This window comes from Schistocerca cancellata, chromosome 1 (genome assembly GCF_023864275.1).
Source record: "Schistocerca cancellata isolate TAMUIC-IGC-003103 chromosome 1, iqSchCanc2.1, whole genome shotgun sequence".
Classification (NCBI taxonomy): Eukaryota; Metazoa; Arthropoda; class Insecta; order Orthoptera; family Acrididae; genus Schistocerca; species Schistocerca cancellata.
In genome coordinates this window covers 479969803-479992655 of record NC_064626.1, presented here as the reverse complement: position 1 = coordinate 479992655, position 22853 = coordinate 479969803, and positions in this window count along the sequence as shown.

Sequence of the window (22853 nt, the reverse complement as noted above, 5' to 3'; positions counted from 1 at the left end):
TTTAATGGATCGACAGTTCAGGGTACGTGTGGGTTCTGTCCTGTCCGACACCTTTCGCCAGGAGAATGGGGTGCCACAGGGCTCAGTTTTGAGCGTCGCTCTGTTCGCCATCGCGATCAATCCAATAATGGATTGCCTCCCAGCTGATGTATCAGGCTCCCTTTTTGTGGACGATTTTACCATCTATTGCAGCGCGCAGCGTACACGTGTCCTGGAGCGCTGTCTTCAGCGTTCTCTTGACCGTCTTTACTCCTGGAGTGTCGCCAATGGCTTCCGTTTTTCTGCCGAGAAGACGGTGTGTATTAACTTCTGGCGCTACAAAGAGTTTCTCCCACCGTCCTTACGACTTGGTCCCGTTGCTCTCCCAATCGTGGAGACAACCAAATTTTTAGGCCTTACCTTTGACAGGAAACTTAGTTGGTCTCCACATGTGTCATATTTGGCCGCCCGATGTACCCGTTCTTTAAATGTCCTCCGTGTTCTCAGTGGTATGTCGTGGGGAGCGGATCGAACCGTCCTACTTCGTCTATATCGGTCGATCGTCCGCTCCAAGCTGGATTATGGGAGCTTTGTATACTCCTCTGCACGGCCATCCATCTTACGCCGCCTCAACTCCATACAACATCGGGGTTTACGACTTGCGATCGGAGCATTTTATACCAGTCCCGTAGAGAGTCTTCATGCTGACGCTGGCGAATTGCCGCTCACTTACCGGCGCGATATACTGCTTTGTCGGTATGCCTGTCGGCTACTGTCAATGCCCGACCATCCGTCTTATCGTTCCTTTTTTGACGACTCTCTCGACCGTCAATACGGGTTGTATGTCTCTGCCCTGCTACCCCCTGGAGTTCGCTTTCGTCGCCTCCTTCAACACCTTCATTTTTCACTCCCTGCAACCTTTCGAGTGGGCGAGAGCCACACGCCACCTTGGCTCCAGGCTCAGGTCCGCGTTCACCTTGACCTCAGCTCGCTCCCAAAAGAGGTCACCCCCAGTTCGGTCTACCACTCCCGTTTTTTGGAACTTCGTTCGAAGTTCATCACCATGACTTTCATTTATACAGATGGCTCTAAGACCAATGACGGGGTTGGGTGTTCCTTTATAGTCGGGGCACAAAGTTTCCAATACCGGCTCCATGACCATTGTTCGGTCTTCACAGCTGAGCTCTTTGCCCTCTACCAGGCTGTTCTTTACATCTGCCGCCACCGACATTCTGCTTATGTCATCTGCTCAGATTCCCTGAGCGCCATCCAGAGCCTCAGTGATCCGTACCCGGTTCACCCTTTCGTACACCGGATCCAACGCTCTCTTCAGCGGCTGGTGGACGTCGGTCCGCCGGTTAGCTTTATGTGGGTTCCCGGCCATGTCGGTATCCCTGGGAACGAAGCTGCAGATGCCGCAGCCAAGGCTGCGGTCCTCCAGCCTCGGACAGCTTCTTGTTGTGTCCCTTCGTCCGATCTTAGCAGGGTCATTTGTCGGCGCGTTGTGTCGCTGTGGCATGCCGATTGGGCTGCACTTACCGACAACAAGCTTCGGGCCTTAAAACCTCTTCCCGTGGCTTGGACGTCCTCCTCACGCCCTTCTCGGCGGGAGGAGGTCGTTTTAGCAAGGTTAAGGATTGGACACTGCCGGTTCAGCCATCGCCATCTGCTGACGGCTGCGCCGGCGCCGTTCTGCCCATGTGGGCACTTGCTGACGGTTAGACACATTTTAATGTCCTGTCCCGATCTTAACCAACTGCGCCTCGATCTTAACCTGCCTATTACTTTCGATGCCGTTTTAGCGGATGACCCACGAGCAGCTGCTCGTGTTCTTTGTTTTATCAATTTGACACAACTTGCTAAGGACATTTGATGAAGTTTTTTAATCCTATGCCTGTCAGTCTGTCTTTTATTGTGTTTTTCCTTTTAGTTGTTGTTGTCAACTTGTGGCTCGCGGTGCATTTTTAGAGTAGTCAGGGCGCTAATGACGATTGAAGTTGTGCGCCCTAAAACCACAAAAAAAAAAAAAAAAAAAAAAAAAACGCCCATAGTGCGTCTCCATCTGCACCAGCGATCATGATGGACTTTCCATGGCACCAGAAATCCAGCACGGTAGCCAGCCCGTTGTGGTGGGGTCGTCATGTACCCTCTAGGTTGTAGCCCCCTGACAACACAGGGATCGTACTGCTGATACCTGAGCTGCACCCTCCCCACGTCGGCCAAGGAGTAGATGCCCGTCTCCTTGGGGCATCAGGACTCCCGGCAATGGTCATTCTGCCAGGTGGCCCTTGCTGCGGCTGGGTGGCGCCCGTGGGGAGAGCCCCTGGTCGGAGTGGGTGGTATCGGGGCGGACGTTTCGCAGATGAAACGTCACCACGTATCGGGTCGCTCTGCGGCCGAGTCTTTCAAAAGAAAAAGTACAGTTTCTGGTTCTGGTTCTCCTGCCCCTTCCCCCTTGGCCACTCCATGGGAGGAGGGACAGGCCCGCCGGCTTGGAGCGAAGTACTTCCCCCGCTATTTGGTCTGTTCTCGAACCGATGGGGGGACATTCGCCACCTCCAAGCCCATGTTCTTTGTTCAGCACATTGAGGACATCTTCGGGGAAATCGAGGCTCTCAGCAAGATGCGTTCAGGGTCCGTACTTATCAAGACCACGTCCGCCACACAGTCGGCGGCGCTCCAGGCGTGCGACCGCCTGGGGGACATCCCAGTCTCCATTGTCCCACACCAGGCACTAAATAGGACGCAGGGGGTTATTTTTCATCGTGACCTCCTGCTACAATCTGATGAGGAGCTCAGGGCCAACCTGGAGCGCCGAGGCGTGCATTTCGTCCGGCGAGTCCAGCGCGGCCCCAAAGACCGTCGCATCGACACCGGGGCCTTTATCCTCGCCTTCGAGGGGGACGTTCTCCCGGAGAAGGTAAAGGTAATGTGCTACCGGTGTGACGTGCGACCCTACGTTCCGCCTCCTATGCGCTGTTTTAGGTGTTTGTGCTTTGGGCACATGTCGTCACGGTGTGAGGCTGAGCCCCTCTGTGGCGATTGTGGCCGTCCTCTTCGTGAGCAACATACATGCACCCCACCACCTCGGTGCGTTAACTGTCCTGGCGTCCACTCGCCTAGATCCTCAGACTGCCCCGCATATCAGAAGGAGAAGAAGATACAAGAAATCAAAACTTTGGATCGGCTGTCTTATTCTGAGGCCAGGAAGAAGTACGACCGCCTCCATCCCGTGCCATTGACCACTTCTTTTGCCTCAGTTGTGTCCACTCCTTCCGCGGTATCCTCACCCCTCTCCTGTCCCCCCTCCGCTTCCTCCGCCCATCAGGGGGCTCTGCCTCCGCCTCCCAAATCCCTCCCTTATAAATCCTCCTCCCCCGTGGCCCCCACCCCCTCTGCCCCAGGGGCCATCCTTCCTGCTCCTTCTCCCCACACGCCACCTGAGAAGCGATCCTCTTCTCAGGCGTCCATCGGGGACACGTTCCGGACCCCGGCTTCCGAGGTCCGGCGTTCCAAAACAGACCCCGCGCGTGAGGACCTTCTTCGGGTCCAGCCCACCATCCCTGTGCCTCCTCGGCCTTCCAAGAAGGCCTCCAAGAAGAAGTCTCTCTCCCCTTCTCCACCCCGGCGCGTTTCGACTGACGCTCCATCCGTGAGTCGCCGCTCCCGGCCGTCCTCAGTTTCGCTGGGACGCTCTGCTGCCAGGCGCTCAGCTGGCCTTTCGTCGGCGAATGATGCTGCCCCTCCTACACAACCAGGGACAGCGGCCGCAGCTGGCGACCAGTCGATGGAACCGGATCCGCCTCCCGTCGGTTGTAGCGTTGTTCCCTCGCAACCTGGCCCTCCGCGGCCGTCGAGGTGACCAGCTCTTCCCCCGTCTCGTTCCCCCAACTTTTTGACTAGCGATGGCGTTGTTTCATTGGAACATAAGAGGTATTCGATCTCATCGGGAGGAATTACAACTGCTCCTCCGCCTGCACTGTCCGCTCGTCATTGGACTCCAGGAAACCAAGTTGCGCCCGACTGACCGTATTGCCTTTACCCAGTATACCTCGGAGCGGTATGACCTTACCCCTGTGGACGGTGTCCCCGCTCATGGTGGGGTCATGTTGCTCATTCGGGATGACGTCTATTACCATCCCATCCCATTGACCACCCCACTCCAAGCAATAGCTGTCCGCATTACTCTTTCTGCTTTTACTTTTTCAGTTTGTACCATCTACACTCCGCCGTCGTCTGCCGTTAGTCGGGCTGACATAATGCACCTGATCGTTCAGCTTCCCCCGCCGTTTTTATTGTTTGGCGACTTTAATGCCCATCATCCCCTTTGGGGCTCTCCTGCATCCTGTCCAAGAGGCTCACTCTTGGCAGATGTCTTCAACCATCTCAATCTTGTCTGCCTCAATACCGGCACCCCGACTTTCCTCTCGGACTCCACTCATACCTTCTCCCACTTGGACCTCTCGCTATGTTCTACCACTCTTGCCCGTCGGTTCGAGTGGTATGTCCTTTCTGACACCTATTCGAGCGACCACTTCCCCTGTGTCGTTCGTCTCCTGCACCACACCCCATCCCCACGTCCTTCGAGCTGGAACATACTGAAAGCTGACTGGGGACTTTACTCATCCCTGGCGACCTTTCCGGACCACGATTTTCCCAGTTGTGACAGTCAGGTCGAATACCTCACGGCTGTTATCATCCATGCTGCCGAACGTTCCATTCCTCGTACTACTTCTTCACGTCGCGTTTCCGTCCCCTGGTGGAACGAGGCTTGTAGGGACGCTATCCGTGCTCGACGACGTGCTTTACGCACCTTTCGTCGCCATCCCACGTTGGCAAATTGTATTGAATACAAACGACTCCGAGCGCAATGCCGTAGAGTCATCAAAGACAGCAAAAAAGCTTGTTGGGCCTCTTTCACCGGCTCCTTTAACAGTTTTACTCCATCTTCCGTCGTTTGGGGTAGCCTGCGCCGGCTGTCGGGTATTAAGGCCCACTCCTCGGTACCTGGCCTGACCTCAGGTAATGCGGTCCTTGTTGATCCGGTGGCTGTCGCCAACGCCTTTGGCCGCTTTTTCGAGGAGGTTTCAAGCTCCGCCCATTACCATCCTGCCTTCCTTCCCAGGAAAGAGGCAGAAGAGGCTCGGCGACCTTCCTTCCACTCGCTGAATCTGGAAACGTATAATGCCCCCTTTACTATGCGGGAACTCGAACGTGCGCTTGCACTGTCCCGGTCCTCTGCTCCGGGGCTGGATGCCATTCACGTTCCGATGCTGGCACACCTTTCTCCGGCGGGCAAAAGCTTCCTTCTCCGTACCTACAATCGCGTCTGGACCGAAGGTCAAGTCCCCATGCGTTGGCGTGACGCCGTTGTTGTTCCTATACCCAAACCCGGGAAGGATAGACACCTTCCTTCTAGTTACCGCCCCATTTCTCTTACAAGCTGTGTCTGTAAGGTGATGGAGCGCATGGTTAATGCTCGGTTAGTCTGGATTCTTGAATCTCGACGGCTACTTACTAATGTCCAATGCGGCTTTCGTCGCCGCCGCTCCGCTGTTGACCACCTCGTGACCTTGTCGACATTCATCATGAACAACTTTTTGCGAAGGCGCCAAACGGTAGCCGTGTTCTTCGACTTGGAGAAGGCTTATGACACCTGTTGGAGAGGAGGTATCCTCCGCACTATGCACAGGTGGGGCCTACGCGGTCGCCTGCCCCTTTTTATTGATTCCTTTTTAACGGATCGAAAGTTTAGGGTACGTGTGGGCTCCGTATTGTCCGACGTCTTCCTCCAGGAGAACGGAGTGCCTCAGGGCTCCGTCTTGAGCGTAGCCCTTTTTGCCATCGCGATCAATCCCATTATGGATTGCATTCCACCTAATGTCTCAGGCTCTCTCTTTGTCGATGACTTCGCGATCTACTGCAGTGCCCAGAGAACATGCCTCCTGGAGCGCTGCCTTCGGCGTTGTCTAGACAGCCTCTACTCATGGAGCGTGGCAAATGGCTTCCGGTTCTCTGAAGAAAAGACGGTTTGTATCAACTTTTGGCGATATAAAGCGTTCCTTCCGCCATCCTTACATCTCGGTCCCGTTGTTCTCCCATTCGTGGACACCACTAAGTTTCTAGGGCTCACGTTGGACAGGAAACTGTGTTGGTCTCCACACGTCTCTTATTTGGCGGCCCGTTGTACACGTTCCCTTAATGTCCTCAGAGTTCTTAGCGGTTCATCTTGGGGAGCGGATCGCACTGTCCTGCTTCGCTTGTATCGGTCCATAGTCCGATCGAAGCTGGATTATGGGAGCTTCGTCTACTCGTCCGCTCGGCCGTCCCTCTTACGCCGGCTCAAGTCCATCCACCATCGGGGGTTACGTCTTGCGACCGGAGCCTTCTACACTAGTCCTGTCGAGAGTCTTTATGCTGAAGCTGCCGAGTTACCGTTGACCTACCGGCGCGACGTATTGCTGTGTCGGTATGCCTGCCGGCTGTCGTCTATGCCCGACCACCCCTCTTACAAGTCCTTCTTCGCCGATTCTCTCGACCGTCAGTACGGGTTGTATGTGTCTGCCCTGCTGCCCCCCGGAGTCCGCTTCCGTCGCCTGCTTCGACAATTGGATTTTGCCCTCCCTACCACCTTCAGAGAGGGTGAGAGCCCGACACCACCTTGGCTCCAGGCTCCGGTTCATATTTATCTCGACCTCAGCTCACTCCCGAAGGATGGTACTCCGGCTGCAATGTATTGCTCACGGTTTGCCGAACTTCGTGCTCGACTTGCCGGTCACACCTTTATTTACACCGATGGCTCCAAAACTGACGATGGTGTCGGCTGTGCCTTTGTCGTCGGGGCCGCCACATTTAAATACAGGCTCCTCGACCAATGTTCCAGCTTTACGGCCGAGCTTTTTGCTCTCCATCAGGCCGTTCAGTATGCCCGCCGCCACCACCATTCATCATATGTACTCTGCTCTGACTCACTCAGTGCTCTTCAGAGCCTTGGAGCTCCCTATCCGGTCCATCCCTTGATACAACGGATACAGCAGTCCCTCCATTCTTTGGCTGATAACGGTGGTTCTGTCAGCTTTCTGTGGGTTCCCGGACATGTGGGAGTGCCTGGGAATGAGGCTGCGGATGCTGCAGCCAAGGCTGCAGTCCTCCTGCCTCGGCCAGCCTCCCATTGTGTCCCGTCATCCGACGTTCGTGGGGATGTCTGTAAGAGGCTTGTGTCGTTGTGGTGGGATGCTTGGTCATCCCTCCAAGGAAACAAGCTCCGGGCAGTAAAACCGCTACCAACTGCTTGGACAACATCCTCCCGACCATCTCGGCGCGAGGAGGTCCTTCTGACCAGGTTGCGGATTGGGCATTGCCGGTTTAGCCACCGCTACCTGCTCTCCGGTGACCCACCCCCGCAGTGCCCTTGTGGTCAGGCATTAACAGTGCGCCATGTTTTATTGTCGTGTCCCTGTTTTAGTCAATTTCGTGTTGTCCTGTCCCTGCCATCTACTTTACCGGATGTTTTAGCTGATGACGCTCGAGCAGCTGCTCGTATTCTGCGTTTTATAACTTTAACTGGCTTGTCCAAGGACATTTAATCCTTTTACTTATTTTGTCTGCATCTTTGTCGGGTCCTTCTGGTGTCCCCTCCATCCCCTTGAGTTTTACCAGATTCCATGTGCTCAAACAACAGTGACTGGGCGCTAATGACCTCAGCAGTTGAGCGCCCTTAAACCCAAACAAAAAAAAAAAAAAAAGATGCCCGGTTGACTTGGCTGCCTCATATCCAGAAGCTTAAACAGACGTGTTGGCGGCATCTAAACGCTCTGAGATGCTTGAGCCACACCCGCTGGGGCGCCGACCGCTCTACCCTGTTGCGGCTCTACCAGGCGTTAATGCAGTCCCGTCTGGATTATGGGAGCCTGGCTTATGGCTCAGCATCCCCATATGCGTTACGGGTGCTGGACCAAATTCTAAACAGCGGGATACGCCTTGCCACTGGTGCTTTCCGAACCAGCCCTGTGGACAGCGTACTAGTGGAGGCAGGTGTACCTCCACTGCGGTTCCGGCGCCAACGTTTGCTGGCCGCTTATGCTGCCCATGTTCTAAACTTGCCCGGGCATCCAAATTATCGTGTCCTGTTCCCGCAGTCAGTCGTCCATCTGCCAGACCGTCGGCCCCGGTCGCGTTGTCCGATCGCCGTACGCGTCAAGGAGCTTCTCTGCGGGCTTGGGTTTTTCCCTGTTCCGCCTCCTTTCCGGGCGCCTCTGCGTACACCCCCGTGGTGTGTTCCTCGCCCTTGCCTTCGGCTCGAATTGGCACAGGGCTCGAAGGACTCGGTCCCTCCAGAGGCCTTCCGCCGCCACTTTTATTCCATCCTGGCCACGTATCAGGGCTCTGGAATTGTTTACACCGACGGTTCGATGGTTGCTGGTCGTGTCGGGTATGCGCTAACTCTAGGGGACCATTCCGAACAACGGTCCTTGGCGTCTGGCTGCAGCGTTTACACTGCTGAGCTAGTCGCCATCTTTCGAGCCCTAGAGTATATCCGCTCCTGCTCAGGTGAGTCCTTCGTGATCTGTAGCGATTCCCTGGGCGGTTTACGAGCTCTCGACCAGTGTTTTCCTCGGTCTCGTCTGGTGATGGCTATCCATGAGTCCCTGCATACTCTTACGCGTTGCGGCCGCTCTGTGGTCTTCGTGTGGATCCCCGGTCATGTTGGTATCCCAGGCAATGAACATGTTGACCGCCTGGCGGAAGAGGCCACGAGTAAACCATCTCTGGATGTTGGCCTCCCAGAGGCTGATTTGCGGGCAGTCCTCCGCCGAAAAGTTATTGCGCTTTGGGACGCTGAATGGCGCGATCGGATTACACCCAATAAACTCCGTGCCATTAAGGAGACGACGACTGTGTGGCGGTCCTCCATGCGAGCCAACCGCAGGGACTCAGTCGTCCTTTGTCGGCTCCGCATTGGCCACTCCCGGCTTACACACAGTTATTTACTGCGCCGGGAGGACCCTCCTGTATGTCGCTGCGGGGCGGCTTTGACGGTGGCCCACATTCTGTTGGCCTGCCCCCTTTTAGCTGTGGTCAGGCAGACATTTGCGCTGCCTGATACGCTCCCTGCCGTTTTATCTGATGACCCTGTTATGGCTGCCTTAGTTTTACGTTTTATTAGGGCAGGGAGTTTTTATTCTTTCATCTGAGTGTTTCTGTTTTATTTTTGTGTAGATTCTGGCCATTGGCCTATGATTTTAAACTGATCTTTTAATGTGTTTGTAAGTGGTTGGCTTTTCCTTTTTTATTTCTATGGTCGGCCAACCACTGTCACACTGTGTGGTTTTAGTTCGTTTTGTCTTGTCCTTGTCTCCGTTTCTCTTGTTCTGTATCGTCTGTGATCTATTCTGTTCCTCGTTTTTATTCTCTGTGGGTGTTCTTTGTATTTGGAAAAAGGGACCAATGACCATAGCAGTCTGGTCCCTTTCATCCCCCAAACCAACCAACCAACCAACCGGCTCGAGCGCGAGATTAAAGACGATGGGCGACAGTGGACAGCCCTGCTTGACCCCCGCCTGGATCTCTATCTCCTCCGTTAGTCCGTCAGATGTACGGATGCGGGTGGAGCAACCATTGTACATGTCGGCAATTAGATGGTGCAATTGCTCGGGCAGTCCCATCCTGCTCAGTACTCCAAGGAGGTGAGCGTGAGGCACTGAACCGAAACATTCGCCAGATCAAGCCAAGCAAAGCATGCTTGGCCTCCCCTGCGCCTTGCATCATCAATCGCCGTCTGTACAATGAAGATGTGCTCATAGCAGCCTTCAAACGTGCGGAAGCCCTTCTGTTCTGGAGAGAGCAGGTTCAAACGCTCTGCCCAGAGGGAAGTGCGGTCCGCAACGATTGCAGCAAAGAGTTTAGAGATGGTGGAGCTCAATGCTAAAGGCCACCAGTTTGTCACGTCCGAGACGTCCCCTTTCTTGTGAATGAGGTCGGTAGTGGATACTTTCCACTGCACTGGAGTCTTCCGCTCATTTCAGCAGCGCGAGAAGATCTTAGCTAGCACGTGGCAGCCAGGATCCTCACGTCGCAAGTCCGAGTAGGTGACTCCGTCTGCCCCAGGAGCAGTGTTGCTCGCCTTCTGGAGCCGCTGTTGCACCTCTGAAGGGGTGATCGGCGGCAGGACCTCCTCGCTGACATCAGGAGGCGTGGCGGCAGCAAAGTCCGGGACAGCAGCTGGTGCATCTGAAACAGAAAAGTCGGATTTAGCATATATTTTCTTGAAGTGCTCCGTGAGCACGTTGCCATCGATTTGGCAGTATGGCGACGTCCCGCCAAGGACGCGCTGCATCACCTTGAGCTGGTCCGCCCGGTACAGCTTCTGAATCTCAGATGCTGCATTCGCGTCGTACCGACGCTCGGCGGCCGCTGCACGCCGTGCGCCACCTCCACCACGCTGCCCACCGCGGCCGCGTGTAGGGGCAGGGGGAGGGGGATTGGCAGCAGCGTCGGCGCGACCCTGGCCGCGGTGCGCTGCTGCTGGTGGCCCGTCCTGTCGATCTCCGGCTGCCTGGCGTTGTGGCTTCGTCTCAGCGATCTCGGAGATGAAGTCCTCGACGACCGCGACGAATGCGTCCCACGGTTGGTTGCGGACGCTCTCCAGGGCCGCCAGCCAGCGCCGCTGCCTCTCCGTTAGCCGAGAGTCGGCCAGGGGCGGGGCGGGGGGGGGGGGGGGGGCGGCGGAGCTGCCTCGGTTGCGCCCTGTTCGGAGGGTACAGGAGGGTTGGTCGAGTTCGTTGAAGGACGGGAGTTTTGCGGAGGAAGGTTGGGACTGGGACGGTTGTTACGGCGTCGGCATCTCCTCTTCTTGCTGCCAGTTCTCGGAGATGCAGCTGCAGTCCCTCCGTTCACGTCGCGCCGCTCCGTCGTCTGCGACGGTGGTGGTGCCGTGCAATCGACGCGTGCACCGGCAGACGACCGTCAGTCATCTGACGCCATGTTTGGGCTAATATCAACAACTCGGCCCTTCCCACGGAAGTTTCGGCGCTCTGGTATCGTGTCGTCAACAATTTAATACCCACTAACCATCGCCTGGCGGCCATCCGTCTACGGCCCTCGGCTGCTTGCGGCCGATGTGGTGACGTCGACATCACAGGGCACCGTCTCTTATGCCCTCACGTCGCGGAAGTGTAGGACCTTGCACGTGTGCTCTTAGCGCTGATTGGTGGGACGACGCCGGACAATGTGTCGATTGACTGGTTCCTTACCCCTGATCTTCAGACCAACCCCCGGATGCGACGTAATGCGATGGTGTGGCTCTTGGGCCACACCATTTTCACGATCTATGACCTCTCCCTCACCACTGCTGTCTCTTTCATGGAGTACCTGTGGAGTCAGCATCGCCTGGCGGAATCTGCCCGGATTTACACCACTACCTTTGCAAGATTTCTGAAAGTTGCAATGGTTCATGGTTACCAAAGAGTGTTCCGGGTTGACTAAGGCGCCTCGTCCCGGACTTGCCTGCGTCTCCCCTGGAGCTCTGCCCCCCGGACTTTCAACCTATCCTTGACTTGCCTATACCCTCGATTTGTTGTTGGCCTTCTGGGCTTCACTCGAGTAGCTTATTCTGATACTAATGGTCTGACAATTGGTCACATGAGCAATTGTGTGCACTGTGTTTGGAATACTATTGGGAAATTGGTAAACACGTAATGTATCTTAGAGGATCCTTACTTTGTTACTTCTATGGGCGATGGGATTATCTCGCCGGTTTCGTTTTCATTTGTGTGTGCTGCCGTCCCAGTTTTCCTTTGCCTTCATTTCTGTCTTTATTTCTTTATTCTTATTTTTATTTCTTTATTTTTTTTATTTATTCCTATTTCGGTTCTACTCCATCCCTTGCTTTACATTTGCAGGGTGAAGTGTATTTCTGGGTGGTGTGTCGTCGCTCCCTGAGGCATAGCGGAGTGTGCCTCCGTTTTTCTGTTCGGTTCATGGCCCTCAGTCTTGCACCTGCTAGCACCCTACTTTACGTACTGCGTCGACACTAGAGGATGGCGGCATTTTGGAGCGGAAAAGGTTGGGCTATAGGGGAGGAAGCAAAAAAAAAGTGTAGTATCTGTTCTTATCAGCTTAATGTAATGGACTGATTTCTGCACCGGGAAGCGGTCGCGCCTATTTCCCTGTTTCAGGTCCGCGACCTGAACGATGGAGCTCGTGGTGACGCTGCCGGCGGAGGTCTTCCGCTGCCGGAGCTGTTTCATCACAAAGGCTGCTGGCAGGCCAACTTTTGGCGAGTACAAGGACCACTCGGCCCTTCTCCGCCACTACAGGAGGCTGCACGACCAGGTAACGGTTCCCGTTTTCGAGTGCCAGTTTTGCGGCCGACGCGACCCGCGGCTGAAGACGCTGCGGTTACACCAGCGGCTCCCCCCCTGCGGGTCCGGGGATTAGAATAGGCCCGAGGTATTCCTGCCTGTCGTAAGAGGCGACTAAAAGGAGTCCATCCCCCTCACGGGGGTAGTTAGCGCCTGCGTCCGGAGACGGACGGTTCCACGACCTATAATTGTGGTCTTTCTGGTTTTTCACTTCTCGTTTCTTCCTTCCTTTTTTTGGTTCCTTTCTTTGCTCTTCTCCACCTCACTGTCTTCCTTACTCTTTCCCTTAACTTCTTCTCCTTGCCTTCTCATTGCCTTCTTCTCCTTGCCTTCTCTGGTCTCCGCCTCGGCGTTTGAGACAGTCTGTCCTCTTTCTCCCTCTCTTTTCTTTTTCCTCTTCTTCCTTCCTCCCTGTGCGTGCCTGAAGGCCGACCCACGCGTTCGCACGCATAGCCGGTGACGGGGTAACGCGTAAGTCCCCGCCCTGGGTAGACATGTAAGGCACGCGCGTACCCCCTGGTAAAGGCCAGGCACGGGGAGGGGTGATTGCCTGAGCTGATACCTTCTGACCATGCCGATTGGTCCCTCCGTCTGTTTCTCTGGAGGTGTGACCTGAGGTGTAAACATTCACCTAAGGCGGGAGTGCCCTCTGAGAGGGTCCCCACAAGGAGCGAGCGCGCCATCGGAGGCGTTGACAATCATGGGGATTCCTCCGCAATGGATTTCACTCCATCTCTTTCGACTTCGACCCACAAACGGAAACGTGACCAGCCACTAGTGACAAAAGTACTACCGCCTGCCCCACAGTTCCTCGTCGTTTCTCGATCTGAGGATGGAAAGGATTTTTCCTCTGTCAACCCTTTCGTTATCCAGAAGGGCGTAGATGCCATAGCCGGATCTGTCAAATATTGTACCAGGTTGCGTAACGGCACCTTATTACTAGAAACTGAGAGTGCCTTTCAGGCACAAAAACTGCTTCAGGCCACCCTCCTGTACACGTTCCCTGTCCGGGTGGAGGCCCACCGAACTTTGAATTCGTCTCGTGGTGTAGTCTATACTAGCTCCCTCGACGGATTGACTGATGAGGAGCTTCAATCTTTCCTCGCTGAGCAGGGCGTGACGGCTGTCCATCGGGTCATGAAAAAGGTCAACAACGACCTTGTACCGACCCGGACACTTTTCTTGACCTTCGATAGTGTTAAGCTGCCATCGCGCATCAAGGCAGGCTACGAGGTTATTTCTGTTCGCCCCTATGTCCCGACACCTACGCGCTGCTACCAGTGTCAGCGTTTCAATCACACTCGACAGTCTTGTTCCAATGCGGCTAAATGTGTCACTTGTGGCAGGGATGCCCTCGAGGGTGACTGTCCACCTCCGTCTCCTCGTTGTGTGAACTGTCAGGGTGACCATGCCGCATCCTCCCACGACTGTCCTGTCTATAAGGAAGAACGCTGTATCCAAGAAATTCGGGTCAAAGAGAAAGTGTCCACCTCGGGTGCTTGCAAGCTATTGGCTAGTAGGAAGCCCGCGCTGCTCCCAGCGGGGAAATACAGTACTGTCCTCGCCTCTCCTCGGACTACCCGGGAGGTAGCAACCCAGACATGCGATCTGACCTTCAGCACCACGGTCGTCAGTTCGGCCAGTGCTAAGATCGCGCGGTCGACGTCTCCTCTTCCTCCCATCACCCCACAGACACCAGCCCCATCATCAGCTTCTGCTAAGACGAAGACCCCGAAGTCAGATGCACGGGCCTTCAAGAAGGAACCATCCCGTGCAGACTTCCTACGTACCTCGACCTCCCAGCCTTCGACCGGTACTTCCACCAAACGTCCTTCCAAAAAGGCTCATAGGAAGCACAGTTCTCCTTCTCCGCCACGGCGCATTTCTTCTCCTACGCCACCCAGCGGTTGCCGCCCCAGGCAGTCATCCGTTTCGCCTGGCCGCACCGCTGGTAGCCGTACATCTGGCCGTTCACCGGCGGAGGAAGCTCCCCCTCCCGGCCATCCTCCTGAGATGGCCGATGAACCTATCGACCCAATGGACGATGACTATCCGCCTACTGATAGCGGCGGCAGTGCTCGCTCGAAGCCAAGCCCTCAGCGGCCTTCGATGTGACCCCTTCTTTCATCTTCCTTTTCTTACGATGGCACTTATTCACTGAAATATTCGCAGCATTCGCTCCAACCAAGAGGACTTGAAGTTGCTGCTCCGCTTGCACCGTCCGCTCGTCGTAGCCCTCCAGGAAATGAAGCTATGCCCATGCGATCAAATTGCCTTGGCACACTACACCTCTGTGCATTTTGACCTACCCCCCTATGGTAGGTATCCCAGCTCATGGAGGGGTTATGTTGCTGGTCCGGGATGACATTTACTACGATCCCATCACGTTGCACACCGACCTGCAGGCAGTTGCCATCCGCATTACTCTCCCCACTTTTACGTTTTCCTTCTGTACCGTTTACACTCCATCGTCATCTGCCGTTACCAGGGCAGACATGATGCAACTTATTGCTCAGCTACCTGCACCATTTTTGTTAACTGGAGACTTCAATGCCCACCATCCCCTTTGGGGCTCTCCAGCATCCTGCCCGAGGGACTCCTTGTTAGCAGACCTTTTCAACCAGCTCAATCTTGTCTGCCTCAATACTGGCGCCCCTACTTTTCTTTCGGACACATCTCACACCTATTCCCATTTAGACCTCTCTATATGTACTCCCCAACTTGCACGCCGGTTTGAGTGGTATGCACTTTCTGATACATATTCGAGCGACCACTTCCCGTGTGTTATCCATCTCCTGCAGCATACCCCCCTCTCTGTGCTCCTCTAGTTGGACCATCTCCAAGGCAGACTGGGGGCTCTTCTCTTCCAGGGCGACCTTTCAGGATCAAACCTTCACAAGCTGCGATCGTCAGGTCGCACACCTCACGGAAGTCATTCTCGCTGCTGCTGAATATTCCATCCCTCACCCTACTTCCTCTCCACGTCGCGTACCGGTCCCCTGGTGGTCTGCAGCATGTAGAAACGCTTTACGTGCTCGTCGACGTGCTTTACGCACCTTTAAACGCCACCCTACAGTGGCAAATTGTATCAATTATAAACGATTACGTGCTCAGTGTCGTCGTATTATCAAAGAAAGCAAGAAAGCCAGCTGGGCTGCTTTCACAAGCACCTTCAACAGTTTCACTCCTTCTGTTGTCTGGGGTAGCCTGCGCCGGCTATCTGGCACTAAGGCCCACTCACCAGTTACTGGCTTGAAGGTCGCGAATGACGTCCTTGTGGCCCCTGAGGCTGTCTGCAATGCCTTCGGCTGCTTTTTCTCAGAGGTTTCGAGCTCCGCTCATTACCACCCTGCCTTCCTCCCCCGCAAACAGGCAGAGGAGGCTAGGCCACCTAACTTACGCACCTCGAATCGTGAAAGTTATAATGCCCCATTCACCATGCGGGAACTCGAAAACGCACTTGGCCGATCACGGTCCTCCGCTCCAGGGCCTGATTCTATTCATATTCAGATGCTGAAGAACCTTTCTCCTGCGGGTAAAGGTTTTCTTCTTCGTACATACAATCGCATCCGGATTGAGGGACATGTTCCCGCATGCTGGCGCGAGTCTATTGTTGTCCCGATTCCTAAGCCGGGGAAGGACATGCACTTGCCTTCCAGTTATCGACCTATCTCGCTTACCAGCTGTGTCTGTAAAGTGATGGAGCGAATGGTTAACTCTCGATTGGTTTGGCTGCTCGAGTCTCGAAGCCTACTTACCAATATACAATGTGGATTTCGTAGGCGCCGCTCTGCTGTTGACCATCTGGTTACCTTGTCGACCTTCATTATGAATAACTTCTTGCGGAAGCGCCCGACCGCGGCTGTGTTCTTTGATTTGGAGAAGGCTTACGACACCTGTTGGAGGGCGGGCATTCTCCGCACCATGCATACATGGGGCCTTCGCGGTCGCCTCCCTCTTTTTATTCGTTCCTTTTTAATGGATCGACAGTTCAGGGTACGTGTGGGTTCTGTCCTGTCCGACACCTTTCGCCAGGAGAATGGGGTGCCACAGGGCTCAGTTTTAGGCGTCGCTCTCTTCGCTATCGCGATCAATCCAATAATGGATTGCCTCCCAGCTGAAGTATCAGGCTCCCTTTTTGTGGACGATTCTACCATCTATTGCAGCGCGCAGTGTACATGTGTCCTGGAGCGCTCTCTTCAGCGTTCTCTTGACCGTCTTTACTCCTGGAGTGTCGCCAATGGCTTCCGTTTTTCTGCCGAGAAGATGGTCTGTATTAACTTCTGGCGCTACAAAGAGTTTCTCCCACCGTCCTTACGACTCGGTCCCATTGCTCTCCCAATCGTGGAGACAACCAAATTTTTAGGCCTTACATTTGACAGGAAACTTAGCTGGTCTCCACATGTCATATTTGGCCGCCCGTTGTACCCGTTCTTTAAATGTCCTCCGTGTTCTCAGTGGTATGTCGTGGGGAGCGGATCGAACCGTCCTACTTCGTCTATATCGGTCGATCGTCCGCTCCAAGCTGGATTATGGGAGCTTCGTATACTCCTCTGCACGGCCATCCATCTTACGCCGCCTCAACTCATACAACATCGGGGTTTACGACTTGCGATCGGAGCATTTTATACTAGTCCCGTAGAGAGTCTTCATGCTGACGCTGGCGAATTGCCACTCACCTACTGGCGCGATATACTGCTTTGTCGGTATGCCTGTCGGCTACTGTCAATGCCCGACCACCCGTCTTATCGTTCCTTTTTTGACGACTCTCTCGACAGTCAATATGGGTTGTATGTCTCTGCCCTGCTACCCCCTGGAGTTCGCTTTCGTCGCCTCCTTCAACACCTTAATTTTTCACTCCCTGCAACCTTTCGAGTGGGCGAGAGCCACACGCCACCATGGCTCCAGGCTCAGGTCCGCGTTCACCTTGAGCTCAGCTCGCTCCCAAAAGAGGTTACCCCCGGTTCGGTCTACCACTCCCGTTTTTTGGAACTTCGTTCGAAGTTCATCAACATGACTTTCATTTATACAGATGGCTCTAAGATCAATGATGGGGTCGGGTGTTCCTTTATTGTCGGGGCACAAAGTTTCAAATACCGGCTCCATGACCATTCTTCGGTCTTCACAGCTGAGCTCTTTGCCCTCTACCAGGCTGTTCTTTACATCTGCCGCCACCGACATTCTGCTTATGTCATCTGCTCTGACTCCCTGTGCGCCATCTAGAGCCTCAGTGATCCGTACCCGGTTCACCCTTTTGTACACCAGATCCAACGCTCTCTTCAGAAGCTGGTGGACGTCGGTTCTCCTTTTAGCTTTATGTGGGTTCCTGGCCATGTCGGTATCCCTGGGAACGAAGCTGCAGATGCCACGGCCAAGGCTGCGGTCCTCCAGCCTCGGACAGCTTCTTGTTGTGTCCCTTCGTCCGATTTTAGCAGGGTCATTTGTCGGCGCGTCGTGTCGCTGTGGCATGCCGATTGGGCTGCACTTACCGACAACAAGCTTCGGGCCTTAAAACCTCTTCCCGTGGCTTGGACGTCCTCCTCACGCCCTTCTCGGCGGGAGGAGGTAGTTTTGGCCTGGTTAAGAATTGGACACTGCCGGTTCAGCCATCGCCATCTGCTGACGGCTGCGCCAGCGCCGTTCTGCCCATGTGGGCACTAGCTGACGGTTCGACACAATTTAATGTCCTGTCCCGATTTTAACACACTGCGTCTAGATCTTAACCTACCAAGTACTTTCGATACCATTTTAGCGGATGACCCACGAGCAGTTGCTCGTGTTCTACGTTTTATCAATTTGACCAACCTCTCTAAGGACATTTGATGATGCTGTTTTTTAATCCTATGCCTGTCAGTCTGTCTTTTATCGTGTTTTCCCTTTTAGTTGTTGTTGTCAACTTGTGCCTCGCGGTGCATTCTTAGAGTAGCCAGGGCGCTAATGACCATTGAAGTTGTGCGCCCTAAAACCACAAAAAAAAAACCAGCGGCTCTGCAATGCAGAATCCGCAACCCCCGGCGCTGCCAGTTGGGGTAGAGTGAGTATGGGACACGATGCCGTGTCTGGCTCTCTGGGGCACCCAGAGAGGTCAGCCGGCGGGAGGTCACAGGCGAGGGCCCCCGAAGTTAGGACAGCCCCTTCGTCCTTAGTTAGTGCTGGGCGAAAGCCACAGGCAAAAGCGGCCCGGGAAGTTAGAACCACAGGCCGCCTAGCCTTAGATAACAGTGAGGGGCTATGGCCACAGCCCAGTCGGGTCCCCGAAGCTAGTAGGAGAGACCGGCTGGACTTAGGTTTAACTTACGCGGCGGTCCTGACCCGCAGCAGCGTGGTGGGCTCACAGGCTGCCTTGCCTTCACCCTGTGTGAGTGTGCAGGCGTCTGTGACGCCCAGGACGGCGGTGGCTGCTACCCCCGCGTCGTGCATACTGTGTGTGCGCACGCCGAGGAGGTCTGGCATCCCCATGCCGATACGCTCTGCGACGTCAACCGCGTCGCCACGAGTGCCGAGCGCAAGTTCGGGAGGTCAAGGCAGCACGCTGCCGACGCCTGCCGCCGAACGCGTCGCTCCGGCCAGAGGCGCAGAGTCAGGCAAAGGCCGCGGCTTGCCGCTGCCCGCGCCGTGCGGCTAACGAAGGCGCTTCCCGCCCGCCATCTGTCGTGAGCGTTGGTACCGGCCTGGGACTGCCGCCCGCATTCGCTACGCCGCCAACAGGTGGCCCTGCGATGCGGGTCGACAGTGGCAGGCAGGCTGCCTCGCTCGCTGCGACCGGTGGTGTTGTCATTCACGGCGCAGCCGCGCCGCTGATTGGCGCACCAAAGGTCGCGCGCTCGGCGGATGCACCGGACGGTGTGGTGCTTGTGCGGTCGCAGACGTACACGCGCCGCGTTTCCTCTGCCCTGCCGGCGGTTGCGTCGAGTGACGCCCGTCACTCCGCCTCCGCTCAGGCAGGGAGTGTTGTTACTAAACAAACAGCCTCTGTTCCAGACAACGAGTGGCACGTAGTCACCCCACGGAGGGACAGACGCTGTGCTGCAGGACGCAGACCACCGCATCGGGACCGACGGCGCATTATACCGCCCAGTCCGCGTAGCAGCGGCCTGGCGCGAGCCAACGCGCCTGGGCGGCCGGCGCGAGCTACACCGGCCCCGCTGCTACCGCTGCGCCACCTGTCACCGGCGCGGCGACTGAAAGCAGCAATGCGCGGCCCACGCCAGATGGCAGCACGGCACCACCACCGACGCAGACGACGGAGGGGCGCGACGTGAGCGGAGGGACTGCAGATGCGTCTCCGAGAAATGGCAGCAAGAAGAGGAGACGCCGACGCCGTAACAACCGGCCCAGTCCCAACCTCCCGCCGCAAAACTCCCGTCCTACACCGAACTCGACCAACCCTCCTGTACCCTCCGAACAGGGCGCAACCGAGGCAGCTCCGCCCCCCTCCCCTGGCGGACGCTCGGCTAACGGAGCGCCAGCGGCGCTGGCTGGCGGCCCTGGAGAGCGTCCAAAACCAACTGTGGGACGCATTCGTCGCGGTCGTCGAGGACTTCATCTCCGAGATCGCCGAGACGAAGCCACAACGCCAGGCAGCCGGAGATCGACAGGACGGGCCACCAGCAGCAGCGCACCGCGGCCAGGGTCGCGCCGACGCTGCTGCCAATGCCCCTCCCCCTCCCCCTGCCGGTACACGCGGCCGCGGTGGGCAGCGCGGTGGGCGTGGCCCACGGCGCGCTGCGGCCGCCGACCGTCGGTACGACGCGAACGCAGCATCTGAGATTCAGAAGCTGTACCGCACAGACCGGCGCAAGGCGATGCAGCGCGTCCTTGGCGAGACGTCGCCGTACTGCCAAATCGATGGCAACGTGCTCACGGAGCACTTCAAGAAAATGTATGCTAAATCCGACTTTTCTGTTTCAGATGCACCAGCTGCTGTCGCGGACTTTGCCGCCACCACGCCTCCTGATGTCAGCGAGGAGGTCCTGCCGCCGATCACCCCGTCAGAGGTGCAACAGCGGCTCCAGAAGGCGAGCAACACTGCTCCTGGGGCAGACGGAGTCACCTACTCGGACTTGAGACGTGAGGATCCTGGATGCCATGTGCTAGCTAGGATCTTCTCGCGCTGCTGGAATGAGCGGAAGACTCCGGTGCAGTGGAAAATATCCACTACCGTCCTCTTCCACAAGAAAGGGGACGTCTCGGACGTGACAAACTGGCGGCCTCTAGCATTGAGCTCTACTATCTCTAAGCTCTTTGCTGCAATCGTTGCGGACCGCACTTCCCTCTGGGCAGAGCGTTTGAACCTGCTCTTCCCAGAACACAAGGGCTTCCGTACGTTTGAAGGCTGCTATGAGCACATCTTCATTGTGCAGACGGATATTGATGATGCAAGGTGCAGGGGAGGCCAAGCATGCTTGGCTTGGCTTGATCTGGCGAATGTTTCGCTTCGGTGCCTCACGCTCACCTCCTTGGAGTACTGAGCAGGATGGGACTGCCCAAGCAATTGCACCACCTAATTGCAGACATGTACAATGGTTGCTCCACCCGCGTCCGTACATCTGACGGACTAACGGAGGAGATAGAGATCCAGGCGGGGGTCAAGCAGGGCTGTCCACTGTCGCCCATCGTCTTCAATCTCACGCTCGAACCGGTACTTCCCGCCGCAACCTCGCTCAGAAACGAGTGTGGTATTCCGCTTTGCGGCGTCAGTGTGAGTGCACTGGCGTATGCGGACGATATCGTGCTTCTGGCGCGGGATTCAGAGGCGATGCAGACGCTCCTCAATGTTGTGTTTGAGGCGGCAACGTGGGCCGGGCTTACCTTCAAGTTGTCGAAGTGTGCCACGCTTCACATCCGCCGTCGGGAGACATTAGGCTCGGTATTCGCCCTGCAAGGGGGAGAACCAGCCTTGCTCGGCGCGGGTGACGCCTACCTCCATCTTGGCGTTCCCACCGGCTACAAAGTCTCGCAGACGCCAACGGATGCGATCGCGGCGATTCGACGCGACTTGCAGCTCCTGGACGCTTACCTGCTGGCTCCCTGGCAGAAGATTGACGCCGTGCGCGTCTTCCTCCTCCCCAGGCTTGACTTCGTCATGCGGGGCGGAGCGGTCCGCAAGGGGCCGCTATCTGCACTCGACAAGGCAGTGGAAGCGGCTGTCAAATCATGGCTCTTCCTTCCACAGCGCGCGTCCACTGAACAGCTGTACCTCGCGCTGGGAGAGGGAGGATGAGGCCTGACGCCGCTCGCGGACGCTGCGGACACCTCGACGATCGTCCACGGCTTTCGCATGCTGCACTGCGACGACCCCACCGTCCGAGACAATGCCTGGGCCACTCTATCAACAGCCGCGCGCCGCCGGCTGGGGAGGGATCCGAGTCGATCCGATTTGGCCACCTACCTTAGCGGCAGCACTGAGGGCGACCGCGCAAGAGACGGTGGCGACATCCAGTCACTGTGGACACGCGTCAGGAACGCCACAAGGCGCCTAGCGCCGCGTGGCGTCACCTGGCGCTGGAGTGAACTGCTTTCTGTGTTGCAAGTGGAGGTCGGCGGCCAGCCCGCCATCGCTGACGACGCGGAACACGGCGGCATCGGAGGGGTGACGCAGCCGGCCACGGAGGGTATAAAGGCACATTTGCATGCCGAGCGTGCGTTTCCTCGGAAACGCGGAATATTAATTAAATAAATAATCAGTGACAAATAAATAAAGCCTATGGCACACAACTGCAGCGCTGTGTCGCTGATAAAACAAAAGCACAATTACGTTACTCTTATGTTTGATTAAGGAAGGAGAGAGCTCTGGTAGAAGTGGTGCGAGAAGCACGTATTTTATTCTATTGTCTGGCACACCGCCATATTTCATGTTATAGAAGAATACTGCGAGTTGCAACCAGACTAGGCACTCGATTCTGTAAAGAATTTATATTTATAAAAGTAAGTAGGATTATGAACTGTAGGTATATTCATTGAATATATCTGATTTAACTAACTGTGTAACTTTTTTATGTTTAGTAGACAATCACCTCTGTACGACGTATTGGCATGGCTGGCAAATTATTGAAATATTGAGATTTAGATTATGAGTCCGCACCTACCGCAGCAGTCTTTGGAAACGATTTAATTACGAAGTCCGATTATTTCAGTTTTATTTCACGGTCAACCACGAGTAACATTGCCTTTACAAAAAAGCCATTGCCAAGCGTATGATACCGAATAATTAAACGTCCACGTTCCAGATAAGCAAATATCAATTACAATCACTATCATACAGATAGAATAATTAATATTTAAATAATATTTTTTATTTTATTTATTTTTATAAGGGGACGGCGCATGGGACTACACGACACCTCAATGATGGCGGCGATGGACCGCAACACGATGATGACAGCGTGGGACGCACCGTCAACACTGGCGTCGAGCATGTCTGGGTGGGAGGGGGCGCCAAACGTTTTCTCTCGTGGACGCTCCGCAAGTGTGAGGCAGCGCCTGCGCAACCTCCTACTCAGGAAACCTGAC